The following is a 21,203-nucleotide window of genomic DNA, read 5'->3' as shown; positions in this document are numbered from 1 at the left end:
GATGAAAAAGTGTGTGTATCCGTGTGCATGTTTGTGTGTAAAAACATTACAATGTCAGCAGCTTCACCAGACCCACATCAAGAGACTTTCTCAGAAACCAAAGCCTTCTTTGTGTGCTGTTTTTGTGAATTCACAGGAACCCGAGATCTTGTTATCCCCACGTAACCCTGGCGTTTTCTCTTGCAGAGTGAACTGGTGTGGCTGGACTATTTGGTTTCTAGCCGCTGGGGAAACTGATGTTCCCTCCTCTCTGTGCTTTACAAAGTAAGATGACAGAAAAGAGAAAGTCTCCCAGACACGGATGTCCAAATAAGAATAAATCCATGAGCAAATACAGCCACGTCAGTAGCACCGATTGGTGTGCCTGTGACCTCACAACTGTTACTCTAATCCTCCCTGCTGCGTTAACTTTTTTTATCCCCCACAATTGTTCTCACTCCCTTCAGGCCAAGAGTTGCTATCTCCTCTGTTTCCTTGGGGATGCATCTCACTTTAGTGGGCTTGCAGAGTGATGACTGCAAGAGAGTGTCAGCGGAGGAGGAGGAGGCGAGAGCATGCAAGGCGACAAATTGACAACAGAGTTGTGTCGCTTTTGGCTGCTGTGGCATTAGGGACCGGGTCAAACTTCCTGTGTCTCCTGTGCCCACAGATGAGAGCTGGACACCCACTCTAAGCTCAGAGAAATCCCTGTGCTCTGCTGACCTTCAGCACTAGTTCAAGTGGTTAGGGAGAAGGTCAGTGCGGTCTCCGGGCCAATAGAAATGAGCACTTCCCCTTTTCAGCAGTGCGGTTTTGGGTGTCATGCACAGACGTCAAGCAGCATGGGATACATGACGCATGCTGAGTCCTCTCTCTCTGTGAGTGTCTCTCTCTTCCCATCTGTGGCTTGAACAAGACACTAGAGAATGGCTAACATAGCAGTGTTGGTTCATGTGACACTCCCCTGTGCCTTTGGCCTACTTTGCAGAGCTGTAGCTCTCTCTAGCTCACAGGAAACCTACTGTTTAAGTTACTTCTCTGGGTATAGCTTCACTATTTAACAAATTCATTTTAATGCCTCCTGTACCTCTTTCAAATATCTTAACATAGCCATGTTGAGCAACAAGAAATTCATCAAACTCACAGAACAACTCTGCCTCCTAAATGAGGTTCCTATTTTTTCCAAGTTATATTTTGTGGTAATGTTTTTTGTTTTTTTAATTCTAACAAAAGAGCTTATAATTTAGAAGTGAAATCAATATAAAGTTGCAGGTATGTTAGTATAGACTGTATATAAAAGACGGACATAGCTACGGTGATGTCATACACCGGTTTTGAATTCCACATTTCGAAGCTGCAGCATTAGCATTTTAGCTGCTATCATGTTGTGCCTGAGGTTGAGTTTGTGTCTCCTCCTGGGCTTGAACTGAGGATCATTTGCATGAATGTGTTAACCACTAAACAATGGAGTCACCAGTCACATATCTGCTAACTAATGCTGAATAATAGACTAATCAAATATTAGATTTTCAAGCACAAAATTCTGAGATTGGCTGTATCACACAGAAAGACATATTATTAGCTAGATAATTCAAATAAATGCTACGAAAGTCAATAACAGCACATACACAGTGGAGAGGTCCAGTTCAGTGACTCAGTGAAGTTCAGTGAAGTTTAGCAGTCAGTCTCTGTGTCAGTGCACCTGTCAGTCAAAACAGCCACAGTCATTTACTTTAACACACATTTTCATTGCTGATCAAACACAACTGGTATTATCCTGTTAAATTAACACTGTCCATTACCTTTGTTCCCTAGCTCCCTCATTAACATTATCATTCTATTATTAGCTGTAGCTGCTATGCACTTAACAGGTGGCTAATTCAGCTACAACCTTGTTTATTTGCTGTGCTTCCTGTCACTTGGCACCATATTGGTCATTAATGTTAACGTGTGCCAGTCAGGTTAACATTTATGGTAATTGTTTAATACTTTAATGGTGCTGAAACGGAAGCTTTACCGACCTCTGAAAATTCAGCATGAAAAACAAGTTACCAGTCTTTAATAAGCTTCACCAGATTTGTTGTGCTACTGTTCAGCCGGTAGAGAGGGGCAGGTCTGTTTGCCTTCAAGTTCTTCAAGAAATGATGTGTGTGTGTGTGTGTGTGTGTGTGTGTGTGTGTGTGTGTGTGTGTGTGTGTGTGTGTGTGTGTGTGTGTGTGTGTGTGTGTGTGCGTATGTTTATAATACCTTGTGGGGACAATTTTCCTGACATATACTACGTTGTGGGGACCAATTGCTCCTTGTGGGGACTGGAACCTTGTCCCCACAAGGGGAAACCCTGTTTTTGGGTCAGGGGTCAGAGTTAGGGCTAAGGTATGAATTGAGTTTAGGTTAGGGTTAGGTATGTGATGGTTAGGGTTAGGAAAAGGGTAAAGGTAAGATTTAGGCTGTAGAAATGAATGGAAGTCAATGGAAATTCCCCACAAAGATAGCAAAACACACTTGTGTGTGTGTGTGTGTGTGTGTGTGTGTGTGTGTGTGTGTGTGTGTGTGTGTGTGTGTGTGTGTGTGTGTGTGTGTGTGTGCGTGTGTGTGTGTGTGTTTCGTGTATGTGGGTGTGGAAAGGTGGACTGACCTGAGAAAGGAAACACGCAACTATCAAGAGCTTGTGGACTCTTCCTGCTGAAGCCCATCGATGACCCAGACCATCACTCTCCTTACATTTCTATGTTTATATCTCACCCCCACTGCACATTTCCTTTCCCTGTGTTACTGTATAATTGCTCTGACCAGCAGACATATGGGCAGTGGGCTGTTGCCAGAGAATGTTACATCTTTGTTAAAGGCAGACTTGATGTTCCTACAGTAAAGGAGCTCTGCCAAATGAGAGGAAGTAGAAGAAAATCATTTGCTGAGTTAATTAACAGAAGAAAGATTCCATAATGCTGATTTATTACTTTATTTATTTTTACAAATCTATTTTATTTGTCTCTGTGCTTTACCTCGCTGATCCTCCCTAATAAAGATGTTGGCAGTTTTCTCCTCCATTACCCATGTCCTGCTGAGGTTTCATTTCACGTCCTCCCCAGGCCAGCTGTATGCCAAGCAGCTTGGTGCAAGGCCAGACTCTCCCTGCCAATTCACCCTCCATCCTGCAGACTGCTTAACAATGCAATCTGCCACTCACCTCTGACCAGACACCTCAATCCACAGCTTTATCACAATGCATATACCATAGCAGTCATAAATAAAATCTGAACATTACCCCCCAAAAAGTAAAAAGCACTGAACCTATAATAATCTCAGGATGATCTGTCAATTCTTTAGCATATATCCCTCAACAAAAACTGTGACTTAAAGGGCCTAATGTCTCCTTGAATCTCACTTGTAATGGCACCATCAGCAGTTACTGTAACAGCAGAAACAACTGCCATAAAAATTTACAGAACATAATCATGCTCTCCATGGCACCACCCTTGCTTAGTTTTGGACAAAATATATTTAAGATACCCTTTATTGATCCCTGTAGAGAAGCTAGCTCTCTGCATTCAGCCCACCTTAAGTATTAAAAGCAGTCTTTAGCCACTGTGCAGCATCCGGATAAACCCATACCTTGGTCAAGGGACAGTGTGAGAAAACTAACCCTGCAGTGTCATAAAGTTTGCACGGTTCATGATCCCCAGAGGATGAACCTTCTGCATTTGTGATGCTATAACCCCAATTCCAAAAAAGTTGGGACACTGTAAAATATAAATTAAATCAGAATGCAATCATTTGCAAATCTCATAAACCTACATTTTATTCACAATAGAACACAGAAAACATCTCACAATGTGAGAAAATGAACCATTTTAGGAAAAAAAGGTCATTTTGAATTTGATAAATGGTAAATGGACTAGTTCTTATATAGCGCTTTTCTACTCAGTATGAGCACTCAAAGCGCTTATACAACCTGTTTGCATTCACCCATGCACTCCCATTCATACAAGCACTTCCATTTTTATGAAGCTAAGTGCTTTTAATTACCTAACATTCACACGCATTCATACTCCGACAGAACGGTCGAAGAGCAACTTGGGGTTAAGTATCTTGCCCAAGGATACATTGGCATGTAGCCCGGAGTAGCCAGGATTCGAACCGCTGACCTTCCGATCAGTAGGTGACCTGCTCTACCTACTGAGCTACTGATGGCAGCAACACATCTAAAAAAAAAAAAATGTCAGAACAGGACCATGTTCACCACTGCTATAGTCGCTCCCCTTCTTCTAACAACAGTCCATAAACACCTGGGAACTGAATAGACCCCTTACTGGAGTTTTGGGATGCTGCCCTATCCTCGTCTGATATAGGATTCTAGCTGCTCAACAGTCCTGGGTCTTCTTTGTCATATTTTTGTGTTTATTGATGCGTCAAATGTTTTCAGTTGGTGAAATGTTTGGACTGCAGACAGGCCAGTTCAGCACCTATATTCTACTATGAAGCTATGCTGTTTTAATAAATTAGTTGCAGTATACAGTTTAGCATTGTCTTGCTGAAATGTGCAAGGCTGTCCCTGAAAAAGACATCTTGATGGGAGCATATGTTGCTCTAAAACTTGTATATACCATTCAGCATTGATTGTGCCTTTCCAGATGGGCAAGCTGCTAGTTCCACATGCACTGATTCACCCTCATACCCTCAGAGATGCAGGCTTTTTGACCTGAACGCTGATAACAAGGTGGACGGTCCCTCTGCTCTTTAGGATGCAGTGTCCATGATTTCCAGTTTTTCACTGCGCCTCGGGCCATTTCAAATGAGCCTCAGCCCATTTCTGGATCATGTTCACATACATACTTCTACTTTGTATGATAGCGCTTTAACCTGCATTTGTGGATGGCACAGCAAACTGTACAAACAGTCATTTCTGGAAGCGTCATGATCTTACAGCCTGCAGTCACCGGATAAACACCGGGCAGAACATTTGAGGGGACTAAAAATGAAAAATATCGCAATTATTAAAATATGTCAAATCATATTTAAATTTGTTAGATGATATAATGGCGGTGGGTCTCATCTCTGATGGCAATGAGACAGAGTACAGGGAAGAGGTTCAGAGGCTGGTAGCCTGGTGTTTGGTAAATAATCTTCTGCTGAACACTAGCAAAACCAAGGAAATGGTGATGGACTGCAGGAAAAAGAGAGTGGACCACACCCCCCTGCAGATAAATGGTGTCTGTGTGAAGAGAGTCCCCTATTTCAAGTTTCTTGGGGTGCACATGGCTGACAACCTAACTTGGTCTACCAACACATCAGTGGTGGTCGCCAAGGCTAAGCAGAGGCTACACTTCTTAAGACTATTAAAAAAATGCCACCTGGGGGTAAGCCTGCTGCAGACTTTCTATTGCTCCACAATAGAAAGTGAGCAATACCATAAATATTGCTTCTATTGTGGAGCAATATTTATGGTATTGCTCCACAATAGAAAGTGTGCTGGGATACTGCATCACGGTGTGGTATGCTGGCTGTTCTGTAAGGGACAGAAAGGCCCTGCAGAGTGTTGTTAAGACTGCTGAGAAAATAACTGGCTGTCCCCTGCCCTCTCTAGATGACTTGGCAAACTCCCGAGGGTTAAACAGGGCTAGGAAGATCCTGAGTGATCCATCCCACCCCAGTCATGTTCTCTTCAACCTCTTGCCCTCTGGCAGAAGATACAGGGTCCTGAAGAGCCGGACAAATCGGTTCAGAGACACTTTCTTTCCCTGGGCTATTACACTTCTAAATAATGATGCACTGATATTAGAAGGTATAAATAAGTGCAATTGTGGAGTGGGGGGAAACAGAGTTATGTATTTTAAGGGTGGGTTGCTGGGCAGGGTATACATATGTAGGTACCTTTTTATTTGATCTGTTATTTATTTATTTTATTTATTTTTAAGACACTAGATAGAGACTGTTTACATAATTTCATTGTCACATCATTGCACAACGACAATAAAGGATTATCTTATCTTAAATATAGTACGTACAAAAACATTTTTGTATACAAACTGCAGTAGAAACACACCGGCTGGCCATCATGGGGAAATGTAAGGTGGCCGGCAGCGGCTATGGGGTACAGAGAGTTAAAACACAGTTCTAATTGTTTTATTTATGGTACAATAACCGTGTGATTTGTTCATGGTTCAGTTCACCAAACCACGGCTTACCGCGGGGAAGTTACACCATGCAGCCTGTTTTTAATGCAGTGCCACCTGAGAGCCCAAAGCTCACTGGCATCTGAGTGTAATGAGCTGCAGTTTTCAGTTTAAGCATTATATGACAATAAAGCTATGCTGTTCTATTCTTCTATTGATTTTTGGCCTCGTCGTAGGGATCAGGTGCAGTGTGTGTCGGGCGGAGGCCCTGGCGGACCAATCCCCGGCTATCAAGACTGGCTATTGGGACATGGAATGTCACCTCTCTGGTGGAGAAGGAGCCTGAGCTAGTGCGTGAGGTTGAGAGATACCAGCTAGAAATAGTTGGGCTCACCTCAACGCATGGCCTGGGCTCTGGAACCAGTCTCCTGGAGAAGGGCTGGACTCTGTTCCAGTCTGGAGTTGCCCTCGGTGAGAGGTGGGGTGGGTATTCTTTTATCCCCCCAGCTTGCTGCCTGTACGTTGGAGTTTTCACCGGTGGACGAGAAGGTAGTTTCCCTGGGCCTTCGGGCTGGGGAACGGGTCCTGACTGTTGTTTGCGCTTATGCGCCGAATGACAGTTCAGCGTACCCACCCTTTTTGGAGTTGCTGGGCGGGGTGCTGGAGAGTGCTCCATCTGGTGACTCCATAGTCTTGCTGGGAGACTTCAACACTCATGTGGGCAATGACAGTGAGACCTGGAGGGGCGTGACTGGGAGGAAAGGCCTGCCCTATCTGAACCCGAATGGTGTTTTGTTGTTGGACTTCTGTGCAAACCACAGTTTGTCCATAATGAACACCATGTTCGAACATAAGGATGTCCGTAAGTGCACATGGCACCAGGACACCCTAGGTCGCAGGTCGATGATCGATTTTGTAATCGTATCATCAGATCTGCGGTTGTATGTTCTGGACACTCGGGTGAAGAGCTGTCAACTGATCACCACCTGGTGGTGAGTTGGATCAGGTGGTGGGGGAAGATGCTGGACAGACCTGGCGCACCTACACATACTGTGAGGGTGCGCTGGGAACGCCTGGCAGAAGCCCCAGTCCGGGAGATCTTCAACTCCCACCTCCAGCAGAACTTCGACAGCATTCCGAGTCGAACCTCGGATTCAGGAGGAACAATGCGGTTTTCGTCCTGGTCGCGGAACGCTGGACCAGCTCTTTATCCTCTCAAGGATATTCGAATGTGCGTGGGAGTTTGCCCAACCAGTCTACATGTGCTTTGTGGACATGGAGAAGGCATTCAACTGTGTCCCTCGAGGTATCCTTTGGGAGGTCCTGCGGAGAATGGGGTGTCTGGCCCATTGTTGCGGGCCATTCAATCTCTGTACAACCACAGTGAGAGCTTGGTCCATATAGCCAGTAATAAGTCAGATTTGTTTCCTGTGGGTGTTGGACTCCGTCAGGGCTGCCCTTTGTCACCGATTCTGTTCATAATTTTTATGGACAGAATTTCTAGGCGTAGCTAGGTGGTGGAAGGCTTCTTCCTTGGTGGCCTTAGAGTCTCATCTCTGCTCTTTGCAGATGATGCGGTCCTGTTGGCTTCATCAGGGGGGGGCCTCCAGCTCGCAGTGGAATGGTTCGCAGCCGAGTGTGAAGCGGCTGGTATGAGAATCAGCACCTCTAATTCTGAGGCCATGGTCCTCAGCCGGAAAAAGGTGGAGTGCCCTCTCCGGCTCAGGAACGAGTTCTTGCCCCAGGTGGAGGAGGTGGAGTTCAAGTATCTCTGGGTCTTGTTCACAAGTGATGGGAGAAGGGAGATCGACAGACAGATCGGGGCTGCTTCTGCATGATGCGGATGCTGCACCAGTCTGTCGTGGTGAAGAGGGAGCTTAGTGTAAAAGCGAAGCTCTCGATTTACCGGCCGATCTATGTTCCTACCCTCACCTATGGTCACGAACTTTGCATAGTGACTGAACGAATAAGATCGCGAAAACAAGTGGCAGAACTGAGTTTCCTTCGGATTGTGGCTGGCCTCTTCCTTAGAGATAAGGTGAGGAGTGCGGCCATCCGGGAGGGGCTCAGAGTAGAGCCAGTTGAGGTGGCTCGGGCATCTGATTAGGATGCCTCCTGGCCACCTCTTGGGTGAGGTGTTCCGGGCATGTCCCACCGGGAGGAGGTCCCGTGGTAGACCCAGGACACGCTGGAGAGATTATATCTCTCGGCTGGCCGGGGAACGCCTTGGGGTCCCTCCGGATGAGCTGGAGGAGGTGGCTGGGGAGAGGGAAGCCTGGGCTTCTCTGCTTATCATCATCATCATCATCATCAAGCTTTATTTATCAAGCACTTTAAAAAGCCACAGCAAATACAAAGTGCTGTACACCAAATCAATAAAAAATATTAAGAGAAGAAAACAAACAATTAAAATAAATAATTAAATAATAAAGTAAAACATTAAAATAGATAAGATCAATGTCTCATGCTGGGTTGAAGGCCAGAGAGTATAAATAAGTTTTAAGATGAGTTTTAAAAATAGACAGTGAATTCAATTGTCTAACGTGCAAAGGCAATTCATTCCACAACTTAGGGGCAATAATGGAAAAAGCTCGGTCCCCTCTGAGCTTCCGCTTAGATCTCTGTATGCGTAACAGCATCTGATCAGATGACCTGTGATCTTGGACAGGAGTATAGAAGCAAAGCAGTTCAGAAAGGTAAGGAGGAGCAAGGCCATTTAAGGATTTAAAAACAAATACAAGGACCTTGAAATGGATTCTAAAGTGCACGGGCAGCCAGTGGAGTGAAGACAGGACAGGTGTAATATGCTGTCTTTTACGTGTTCCAGTCAGGAGACGAGCAGCGGCATTTTGAACCAACTGGAGATGTGAAAGAGTAGACTGGCTGACTCCAACATAAAGTGCGTTACAGTAATCAAGCCGAGATGTAATAAAGACATGTATCACTGTTTCTAGGTGCTGCCTAGAAAGGATAGGTTTTACCTTCATCAATTGCCTTAAGTGAAAGAAGCTAGACTTCACTTAGGCTCCTGCCCCCGCGACCCAGCCCCGGATAAGCGGAAGAGAATGGATGGATGGATGGATGGATTTCTGGCCTCATCCATTGCACACAGAGATTCCTCCAGATTTGTGTAATCATTTGATGATATTATGTGCTGTAGATGATAAGATACTAACAGTCTTGACAGCTTTATGTTAAGTATCATTATTCTAAAATTGTTCCACAATTTGTAGACAGTTTTTTGCAGTTTGGCGATCCTCTGCCCATCTTTTCTCCTGAGAAACTCTGCCTTTCCAAGATGCCCTCTTTGATTAGCTGCAAAGTGTTTCTTCAGGCGTTTCTTTTCAGGACTACATTCCGTCCAGCCTTTTGTTGCCCTGTCCCAACGTTTCTGAGACATCAAATTCAAAATAAGTTGATATTTTTTTCTGTGTTCTATTGTGAATGAATCATGGATTTCTGAGATTTGAAAATCATTGGATAATATTTTTATCTACATTTTACACAGTGTCCCAACTTTTTTTCTGAATTGTATTTGTTAAAGAAACATACTCAATTACCAAAATATCAACTTTGGGCTCATGATGTCTGTGAGGCAGACTTTGTTGATATTTCCTGAAACCATTCTTGCTCCTAAGAGGATGCACAGCAGCTTTACAAAAGCAAAATAGGCCAAAATGTTAGTCTTGGAAATCAAATATTTCTCAGTCTTCTGCTGAGCACATTCAACCCCACTGAGTATGAACTATTTGGACATTAAAGGAGCTGCCCTCATTTAACACAGTATACTTCATAGGTTGGCAGGCTGCCACTGATTTTACTGAACACACTCCACAGAGGATAAACCCTTCTCATTTTTTCACCACTGAGTTCTCATATCTCACCCATGTTGAGCCAAAACATAAAAAAATGGTACGTAATAAGCATACTCATGTTCCCCATGGGTAAACTCTGTCAATTTTGCCATTAAACGAGTTGTTAAATCATGTCAACGTCTGACACAATATACATTTTGACAGCTGTTTAGTCTGCACAGTCCTGCTCCAAAGAGGAGGAACCCTGTTGTTTGTGATGACCCAGTTACCTTTGCTGTAATGCCACTCACAAAGACTGAGATTCTGTGCCAAATCCTACCTTCATGTTTGTCTTTTCTGAGTGTAACGAACACTACAGTCTCTTGGGAACATAAGCTGTGTTTTATAGTATGATATTAGGAGGCCAGATTCAATAATATTACTGTCAGTCGGGGAAGGTGAGTAGACTAACTGCTGAGTAACCTGATTTTGGTTGATTTTTCCTTTGCTACGTCTCTTAGATAATGCATTCTGTCAGGTGGCTCATTGGGCCTTACATCTGGTGCTTTGAGAACCCATCTTCCCGTGTCTATTTCCCATCCCTTAAGAAGACCTCAGTTTGCTGAGGAAATATTTGAGGAGTGTCCATTACCGAAACTGTTATGAAAGTCATTTAACTGCCAAGTAAGTTTCAGTGTGCTTCATTCTGGGAGGGCAGCTGGCCAGAGAGATGATGAGGTCACTTTGAATAGCGACTGGGGAGATTGGCTCTGCGCTGGAACAAGCAAAGCTCTGGACAAACAAAAGCCTGTGTCACTACTTTTGTAGTGAGCTGAGGGTAAACACATTTCATAATCAAATGCGCACTTGCCCAGCCCACACGGACACTGACTCATTTTTACTGCATGTTTGCATTTGTTTACAGTGGATCTGGCCACAGAGGCAGAGCGATGATCATGCAGTAACCAAGAAAGCGATCGCTCATTAGTTTCTTTGTTCCTGTCTCACCCTTTTATCTGTCTGTGGTTTTCCTGCTCCCCGTTCTCTCTCTCTCTCTCTCTCCCACTCTGCAGCAGTGTCATGTCTGCTGCTCTCGCCCCTCTGCTGCTGCCTGCGTCACTTCCCTTCCTGATCGGCTGTCATGTAAACACAAGCACACCCCTGCCTGCAGGCGTGCTCTTACATACAAGCTTAAACACACATACACACATCAGTGAGTCACGTGGCAGCTGCTAATTATGATCACATAAACCCAGCGGAAACACAACTTTCACAGCTGGCTGTGTGAGCTGTGCTCACACTATGGCACATTATTCACAGAAAAAAAAATGCACTATTTACTTCAATTTAAGTAAACGGACGACAAAGGGAAACAAGTAACATGCTCATATCTCAGATTAGCCTCTTATGCTGGTGATCCAAATAGTAAAGACTGTTCTGTGGCAGTGCTTGTGGGTAGAAGACGCTGAGAGCCAAGAGACAGAGATTTAGTGAAAAGAACAGTGGGACTGAAGGTTTGGCTGCATAAATCAGCATCTGAACTGACCATTTACACAAGGTAGCAGAAGAAACAATGAAAACAACACATGTTCATTTATATCCAAATGAAACAGATCTATTTGTTGAGACAAGGCGAACACAAACATCTGACAGACGTCAGGCACAGTCTGTGACGCAGATTGGAAAATGTGTCTTCAGTCAGCACGTGTATGCACCCACAAAAAGAGTCACAGATAAACAGGAACACACACTAACAGGGAGGCCATGCTATCACTGCTGGACACCTCTGACAAACTCCAGCCATTTCGAGCATGTCACTAATCCGAGGTTCAAGCTCATTGGTGGAATTCTGCGCATAGAAGTTTGCCAAGTAATGCTCTCAAGGGCGGAAATAACAGCTTAGAGCTGTGAAAGTTTGCTTCAAAAGGGTGATGGATTTTTTTCTCAGCTAATAAGGCCAAACACAGCAGGATTATTGCTGGTTAATGGTTAATGCTGTGGGATTATTGCAAATGCCATTATCATGCAACTACTGTAGGACAGCGAGGCTCATGTTTTACAATGCTCATATATGTCAGGGCGGAGTTGTCGATTTGTTTACAAAGAAACATCATTCCTGGAGTAAAACAAATCTAATTTGATGGGTTTTATTTGAATAAAAAAAAGAAAGTAAAATGATGTGGTGTAAATGTGTGAATTCACAAGTACAAGTTTCTACTGAAGCAGGAACCTGTGGTAACAAGTTCTGGCGCAACATTATTAGCTCTCTTAATGTATTCAACTTCTTAATATGATTTGAATGAAGAAAACATGACGTCAGAGCTTAGTTATTGGTTCACTGTGCATTACAGAATCACTGTGTTGCTGTTATGTAATGACTGCCCTGGATTCCAAAGCTCACACCACACATTTCACAGCCTTCAGTTTGATACATACATTAATGACAGCTATAAGTGGAGAAACTGCTGCCCTTTCACAACCCTAAAGGTTTTTCTTTTATAAGCAACTTATTACAAGTAAATTTAATTTTTATTGACTTCTAGCAAATGCACCCAAACAGCATACTGTATGTTTAAATGCCAGCATCCTCTGGCTGCTGTAATAATAATAACAGCAACAAAGAAGGAAATCAGATAATGAAATCAGCACAGGGAGGAAGTCGGGGTGGATTGATGGATCAGCAAAACACTGGACTTCAACACAGCAGAACGCTTTTTATTTCATTTCTTTCAACCATGTTTATTTCTTTGCAATGATGACAAAGATCCTCTTTGTACTGATTTGAACCCAAATCAAGATCTTTGCATGAACCTAACCAACCGAACCTTAATTTTTGGATCTAAATGAAAAAGGTGGTTAGATTAGCACTGTCACATCATAAAAAGAAATAGGTTCAGTTTGTCTGTGATTTATGTCCTTTGGGTTGTATCAGAGGGCAGCAGAAGTTTAGGTTGTTGGATATATTGTTAGAATTACTTTGGATATATGATTATAAAAAGTAATTAGGTTTTTGACTTATTAAATGCTACAAAATAGATGTGCTTTATTCTATCTATTTTTTCTATAATTGAATATATTAATCAGTTTCACAGCTTTTTTTTAAAAAGTTGTTTTAATTCTTTTTTTTTATGAATAATAAATCAAGTGAAGAATTGCTGCAGTGTCTTCAAACTGACTGTTGTATTCCAACTAAACTGTGCGTAACTTGAAGCTATAAAATTTTATTTACAGACAACGTTATTTGGGCATTAAGTGCTAATGATGATCATTTTTGTCAGTTAATTTCCTGTCAGCCCACTATTTTATTAATTTACTAACCCACATATTTCAGCTCTTCCTCAGTGCTATGATAATAAATAGCTTAACAACATCCCTACTTCTGCATCTGTATCATTGGCTATTATTCAAAAATGAGTGACGAATGGAACAATTTGATTCTTTTTAGCAACTCTAAGGTTATATGAATAAGTCGTGAATATATGTCATAAACGTCTAAATATGACTTGAAGGGCTTTCTTCTCTGCTCTGGTGATCAGATTCTGGTCTGGACTGCCTTTTATATAATCTGCTTCTTGGACCAGCAGGAGAGCAACTCCGGAAGAGCCGGTTGCATTAAAAGAGTGAAGTACTTCCTCTCACTGGGTGAGACTGCGGCCAAAATAAGAGGCTGTCTGAACTCTGTGTCATATACACAATGATGTGACTGCCCAGTTATGAATCAGCAAAATGCTGGCTGGTGAGAGAGAGAGCGCGCGGGGGGGGTGTTTGCGCAATAATCGGAGCAGCAGGCAGGTGGTTTTCTTGTTTTCCTCACCAGCGAGTCCTGACATATTGAAGCGCTGACGGCACCTTACAGGCATCCCGCAGGAAGATTGAATGGCTTTATTAAACAAATAGGACCGCTGCTTAAAAGCCATGCTCTCGTAAATAATCTCCACAGCCATAAAACTGCCGAGTACCCTTTAACATTCATTCGGAGTTTACAAAATGTAATTTTTTGGTATCTCACTCTATTGGAGAACTGTCAAGCATATCAATCTCTTATTAAACTTTAAAACATACAAATAAAAGTAAGTCTTTCTCAGACGTATTCTTCTTATTCATACAGACATAAGTCTTTGTGATTCATCTTGCTGTAAATGCCATATAAAATCATCAACAACTTCACTTCTCGACGCAGAGCTTCAGGTTTGTAAAAGAGAGGCGGGATGTTTCCAGTCCAAGAGCGCCGTGCTCAATATGAAAACGCTGTTCTCAAGCACCGGAGTCGAACCCTTATTCCCACTTGTTTACTTCAACTTCAATTTCTATGTGCGCAACACCACCTGGAATGCGGACACTGGCAAACAAGCACATGGCCCGTGATCAAGAATCTCCCCTGCAGGGTGATTGCGCTTTCTCCAACAAACACTTTTCCAAAAGCTCAGAGATGCGGGTCCTCACTAGAATACAGCAGGCTACAACTCAAGCGCGAAAACGCGCCTGCGGCAGCGACACAGAGCCGATCTCCACATCAGTCGACCTATTAGAAATAACTTCACTCACGCTGAAAGGCGCTCCTCCTTTGCTCCGGGACTGGGCGAAATACGCGCACTTACAGGCGACATTTTCCTCCTCTTTTAAAGTGCGTGTCATAGCTGGCAGGTGCAACAGCGAACACAGAGGTCCCGTCCGATGAGGCGCAGTGAGTCCGGCTCGGCCCGCCCCGGTCAGGATCGGCCGTGCTCGGTTGGGCTCGGCCCCACTGGCCCACTATCCTGTCGGCAGATGACTGCGTACATTTCTGCTGCTTTCTCCTTTAGCAAAGAGCCCAGCGCACTCTCTCTGTTCCTGCCTTTTCATTATATCATGTCCATGTGACATGGAAACGTAAAGGGACCTCCCACGTGATGGCGCGCTCACGATAGAGAGCGCGTCCAGGAGAAATAAGATGCTGCGGCCTTATAAAAAGTAAAGCAGCAGTAATCAGACCCACTCAGACTGGTTAACTATTTTTTCATGATGAATATTTTATTGCTGGCTCTAACGGTCATACTAATAATGTTGGTATCTTGATGAAAATATTAGTGACAGTAATGATAATGACGATGGAGATAAGTTCATATTTGTGATGCTGATGATGAAGATTATGATGAAGATGGAATGGAGAACTGGTGTTTGTAATGATAATGATAGTGAATGATAACGATGATTGCTGTTTGTTGTGATAACTGTTAGTGGCTGTTATGATTGTGCTCTGACTATTGACTGATTGTAAGTGATCCTACTGATGATGGTGAAGATAATCTTTACTAGTTGTGATGATGATGATGATGATGATGATGATGATGATGGTGATGATGGTGGCTGTGACAATGAGAACATGATAATGGTGATGATGAAAATGAGGTGGTTGTGCTGGTACTCATGATGGTGAAGATACTTATTAGTGGTTGTGATGATGATGGCAGTGGAAACAACTCCTAGTTTTGGTGCTGATGATGATGATGAAGGTAATGGTTGTGCTACCGCTGAAGGTGCATGACCCTTAGTAGCTGTGATGATGATGAAGATAACAGTCACTGATTGTGATGATGGTGATGAAGTTAACCCTAAGTGGTTATGATCATGATTATGGTGAAAATCAATCATTGTGATGACAAGGAAGATGATTTTGATGATGATGATGATGGTAAAGATAACTCATGCTTGTGATAATGATGACGAAGAACAAAATAATGGTTGTGATGATGATAGTGATGATAATCCTTACCCGTTATGATGATGATGATGGTGATGATCACAGTGAAGGTAATAGTACTTATGCTGCTACTGATGATGATGAAGATAATCCTTACTTGTTGTTATTGCTTACTGAAGAGGCTGATGGTGTTTGTTGGCTCTTTTTCTTTGGCAATGACCTCATACCCTAAATGACATCATCACAGGGTGACTAATGTTGCGGGGAAAACACCTGATCTCATATCAGGCATGGATTACCAGCACTGGCTGTAAAATCTGCTCTGTGTCTAGGACAGTGGACAGTTCTCCTTTGTATGCAACTGCTGTATTTACATTCCCTTCACTGACTTCACTTTTAGACTTCCCTCTTATTTATATTTTGCATTATATGCATTAGTTTGGTTTCATATAAGAGCTTTCCTGTCTCATTAAAACATTGTGCTCTGAACAAAAAATATGTTGCTATAAATACCAACATATTTTTGGAAATTGTCCAGCAGTGATGTTAAATAAAAACTTGAGTGCTACTGTGCTAAATAAAATGACTTACTTTGAAGTACAGCCTAGGCTAGCTGCAATTTAGTCATACCCTTTAAAACTGATCTAAAAATATTTTTATTTTAACCACAGTTCATATCACCATAGCTGACTTAAAAGGAGTTGTTCACAGTGACCAGTGCCCAACTCCACTATATAGAACCAAGAGTCAATTTTGGGGTCTAACAAATAATACTTTTTGTTTTCCATAACTAATTTCCTTCCTCATGAATTACAACTGAACAGCAGGTGTACTTTTAAATTCATGGTTTGAATTACATTAAACCTTAAAAAAATGTATATAAGTTATACATTAAAGTGCTTTGAGTAACAGGACTGTGCCCTTTATTTCAACATCTGGCTTTTCATTTTTCCATTAATACATGTTGTTGTTTTTTGTTTGTTTGTTTTTAAAACCAAAATAAGAATTACATTTAATATCACAGTAACAGTTGCATCCTATCAGCCTAGCTAGCTAGTCAGCACTAGGTCTAGGTTGGCTTCCCAGCTCTACTCTTTGTCAGTTATGGCCAAATGCTTCAAAAACCATATTCCATAAACCGGTGGATGACGTCACTGTGACTATGACCATCTTTAATATACAGTCTATGTTCAGCCAGTACTCCTACTTCTCAGTAACAAACCCTGTGTATAACAAATACACATTTAGTGATAAGCTGGTGAACACAGTAAAGAATTACAACACTTTCTTAAGGATTTCTGTATTTCCCTTAAGAGCTGTTGGAAAGCACAGAATGAGGATAAAGAATAATGAACTCTGGACATAAACATGACCTCAGATGAATGCTAATGTTTTTGCTTTGTCTGATTAATATTTCCTGTAACACATTACAGGCTATCATTTTATATATCATTAGGCTATATATTTGTATTTACAGCTCGCTGTAAATACAAGGAAATACAAGGAATTTCTATCAGTGCAAAGTCACAACTCATTTATACTCAGTTCTATGCAAATGATGAATGTGTTTGGGTCTAATGTCCCACCAAAATGTAACAAACAAAACATGTTTACGAATCCCTTAGGACTCATTAACAAGCATAATGTGGTTAGAAAATACAAAACACTGCCAAAAACCAACTTATTTTTGTTGCAAATACAAAATGTACCTGTCAAAAAATTACACAACAGATTAGTAATAAAGATTAGTAGACTATTATCTGAACCAACATCTAACCCACACTTAGAAAAACAAAACATCCACACTTGCCAGTGTTACACAATAGTAAACCAATTCTCACTTGTGTTCCCAGCGTCTGCGTTTACATCCGTACACATGAAACTTGACGAGGGTCTTTCCATTTGCAGTAAGTGGAAGCAAGGCTCTGCCAAGTGCTGGAAGTGTACATAAAAGAAACAGTGTTATCATTCACTTCACATCATTGGCCTGGAAGGAGTCCACTTGCAGATGATTCATCAAAAACTAACACTTTTACTGAGATTTGATCAAAATATTAAATCCAAAGAAAGACTGGAGCATAGTGGAAAGCCATGAGCTGTTGCTTGGGTTCTTTCCACAAGTCATTTAGTGTATCCTTATGTCTTTTAAACATATTTTCTCTAAATGTTTTTTAATCACTTTGCTACCAAAACAAACAGTCATTTTTATTTACTGCCCTACACACACTTCAGGAAAATGCCGGAAACAAGAGAAAATTGAATTATCTCACCTCTGTTGTTTATTTTTGGTGCATATGACCTACTGTCTATTGCCTTATATTCTATAATATTGGACTCTAGATAACTCTCAATGTTTTGATGAGGTTGTTGGATGGATGAACACTACAGACAACTATGGAAGTCCAGGACTTTATCAGTGTATGCCTGATAAAGACTGAAACGTTATATCATTTTGCAAATGTGTTGCGCTGTGGCTGTACTGCTGAATATTGGACCAAAATTATAAACATAGGTTGAAAAAAATTTTAATGCAGGCCTTGTATTTCTGTTGTCATAAGGTTAGTACATACAGTAGATAATGAACAGTAAATACAATTCCTAAACTCTTTTTTTTAAATCTATTTGCATCAGGGTGATGGAGGGACTTGGTGGCAGTCAGGACCGTGTGAAAATACCAGAAGTCCGGGGGTCTCTGAGGCTCGCAGACCCCCTGTGGTTTGAATTAGAGCGGATTACAACTCTCTGCAACAAAAGACACCTCTCGGTTCCCCCTCGCTTACTTTTCTTGAGCTGACCGCTCGTCTGAACAAGTGACACGGCCAGCAAAATGTGTCTCCTTTTATTGTGCCAACCCACAGCACACTGCAAGTGTAAAGCAACCACATCCATCGCCTGCATGCGCATTATTAACATTAAACTATCAGGCTGAAAGTAGTGGTTCATTTGTTTTAACTGATCAATCTGGAAAATGTCAAACATGAAAGATGCCCACCACGGGTTATCAGGGGTGACACAGTCCAACTCAAACTCCAGCTTTGGAAAACCAAGTTTTAAATTTAGTCTCTGATTTTATCTCAGAATTTTATTTCTATTAACTTGTTTTAAGTGTTTTATTTCATTGTTTTTACATCATCTCATCAATTTTTATTGATTGCTTTAGTCACTATTTAATAATAACTATTGCTTTGCAAGTGAGCTTTGATTCCTTCTATAACAAAAAACATATTGGAAAAACCTTAAAGAAGTGCATGATGGGAAGTGACTCTTATAAACACAGGAGGAGACCTGAGACAACTAAATATCGCAGGTCATTGGAATTAAAGTAATCTGGAACTGACGGCATTAAACATTTGACATGAATTGGGAACAAATGGGGAAAAGGATACAGCTGATTGGCATATGAAAGGCTGATTAATTTAGTTCAATTTAGTTTTATTTATATAGCATCAAATCACAACAACAGTCACCTCAAGGCACTTTATTTTGTAAGGTAAAGACCCTACAATAATAGAGAGAACACTCTCAACAATCAGACGAGTCCCTATGAGCAAGCACTTGGTGACAGGGGGAAGGAAAAACTCCCTTTTAACAGGAAAAACATACTGGCAGAAACAGGCTCATGGAGCAGCAACCAATGGGTTGGGGGTAAGTGGAGAGAGACAGGACAAAAGACACACTGTGGAAGAGAGCCAGAGTTTGATAATATCTAATAATGCAAAAAATTATTGATTAATCTAAGGGTTATCTAGGCTGCCAGATGCACTGTTAGCTACAAAGCCACATGCTTTATGAGGATGGGGCACATATACAGGGCTTATATACAGGCCCCCCCCCCCCCCCCCCCCCCCCCAGTTTTCCTTCTAAATAGGCACGAGGTGTTTTCAGCTGTCATTCATTGCTATGACTGATGTTTTATTTGAAAAAAATCTTTGCATAGGGCAGAGTGTGCCAAACCAAAACCAAACTCTTGGACTTTGCTATAAGTTATAGATTTGAAGTGTTGGTTGATACAAAGTGAGTATTTTGATGGTATCACTTTGAACTCAGAGGCTGTTTCCAAAATTTTCACAAAGCATTCCTTCCAGGTTGGTACAAACGTGTTGAAAACAAGTAATCGAGTCCACAACTTAGCTTCCACGTGACCTTTTTGAATGAACAGTGTGTTCTCAGTCAGCTGAAAGCAAAATAACCAATTGCAGCAGGGTACAGCATTCTTGTGCTAATCCAATATAACCAGCCACAAAACAATGGGTGAAGTTATGGTAGCTATGACCACTTGTATGTTAACACATATGGGGAATTAACAGCATAGCATTTAGCTCATGACTACATGACTACACAATCAAAAATATATGGGGTTAAGAGCAAGTCAACTTCTTTCAAAGCATATACTGTAAATTAGGAGGCTGAGCATCCCTTGTTTGACTGGAATAAAGCTATGTGTGCATTAGTCAGCAGATGATTCATCCACTTTTGAAGCTATAATGACTGCACCTGTAGTGAAACACTGAGATCAGCCTGAAAAGTGCTTTTGGAAATGAGACACTGTTGTGCTGTCATTGTTTCAGAGAGGAAATGTTGCAGTCCACAGTCTAGTACTGACAATACAGTACATACTGTATGATCAACTTAACTCTCATCATGGCCTCCGGTCAGTTTTGAACCCAAATGAAATCTATGCCATCAAAATATGTTTTTTATTCATCAAATGATCTGAAAATAATAGGGGTTGTTCCATATTATGCTCTTCGTGATTAAAATAAATTTGAAGTATTTTGATCGAAATATGGGTTTTTATTGAATTTAATAACATCTGTTGGCCTCTTGGGGCAAAAAACACAATCAAAACCAAACAAAAGGTGTATGGCAATCAGGAGGATGTTACAACAGGTCAAGATGGGATAGATGTACAGTATGTACCAGGATACCTAGGACTCTGATATATATAATACAGACATGATGTCTTAATAGTATATAAGTATTTTTCCACCTAGACAAAAATCCTAGGGAATATTCATTACTGAAGCATAATATATCAGCTGACATAATGAGTGCCATGGCACTTGGGATTCTTTATTTTTATTTTTATTTTGAAACTCCTGCTTCTGAATCAGGTTTAAAAGCTGAATATTGCTAATTGGACTTCCAGTATATCAAAGTACCATGCTGAAAACCTGGAGCTGTGTAGTATTCGAGGACAATGTACATATTTTGAAACATGCTGAACAAACATGGGGAGGAATGGGGGCTGACAGGGGCAGGGAAGCTCATTTTTGCCTTGTGGCCTCAAAGCAGATTAATATCAGCGAGGGCCTCAGTATAGCTTTATTTTTCGGAAAAATATGTTCATTATGTTTATATATTATTGTTTATGCACCTTGAGGAGACTTCGTTGTAATTTGGCCTTATATAAATATAATTTAATAGAATTATTTTATTTTATTTTTTTATTGATTTAACAGCTTTGAGCTAAAAGAAAAATAGATAATGTAAACACTAGAAGTTTTATTATGATGGATATAGAAAATCTGGCTTGATAACTGCATTATACAGTACGTTTAAATACTACAGGAGGCTTTGTAAACAACACAGGCGTACTGTCTCTTTAAGAGCTGTCGACGCTCGCTCCTTGCTAAC

General features: G+C 41.5%; 1 long non-coding RNA gene across 1 annotated transcript in view; it reads right to left on the bottom strand.

The window, feature by feature from the left end:
- Positions 1 to 14,679, bottom strand: part of LOC115773717 (uncharacterized) — a 76,835-nt gene extending 62,156 nt beyond the window's left edge. Inside the window, exon 1 of the long non-coding RNA XR_004019117.1 lies at positions 14,432 to 14,679. This is a non-coding gene — a long non-coding RNA (uncharacterized LOC115773717). The remainder of the gene's footprint in view (positions 1 to 14,431) is intronic.
- Positions 14,680 to 21,203: the final 6,524 nt, after the last annotated feature.

Source organism: Archocentrus centrarchus, chromosome 23, assembly GCF_007364275.1.
Source record: "Archocentrus centrarchus isolate MPI-CPG fArcCen1 chromosome 23, fArcCen1, whole genome shotgun sequence".
In the NCBI taxonomy this organism is placed as follows: domain Eukaryota; kingdom Metazoa; phylum Chordata; class Actinopteri; order Cichliformes; family Cichlidae; genus Archocentrus; species Archocentrus centrarchus.
Note: the sequence above shows the minus strand (reverse complement) of the source record. Positions and strands in the feature narration are given on the sequence as shown.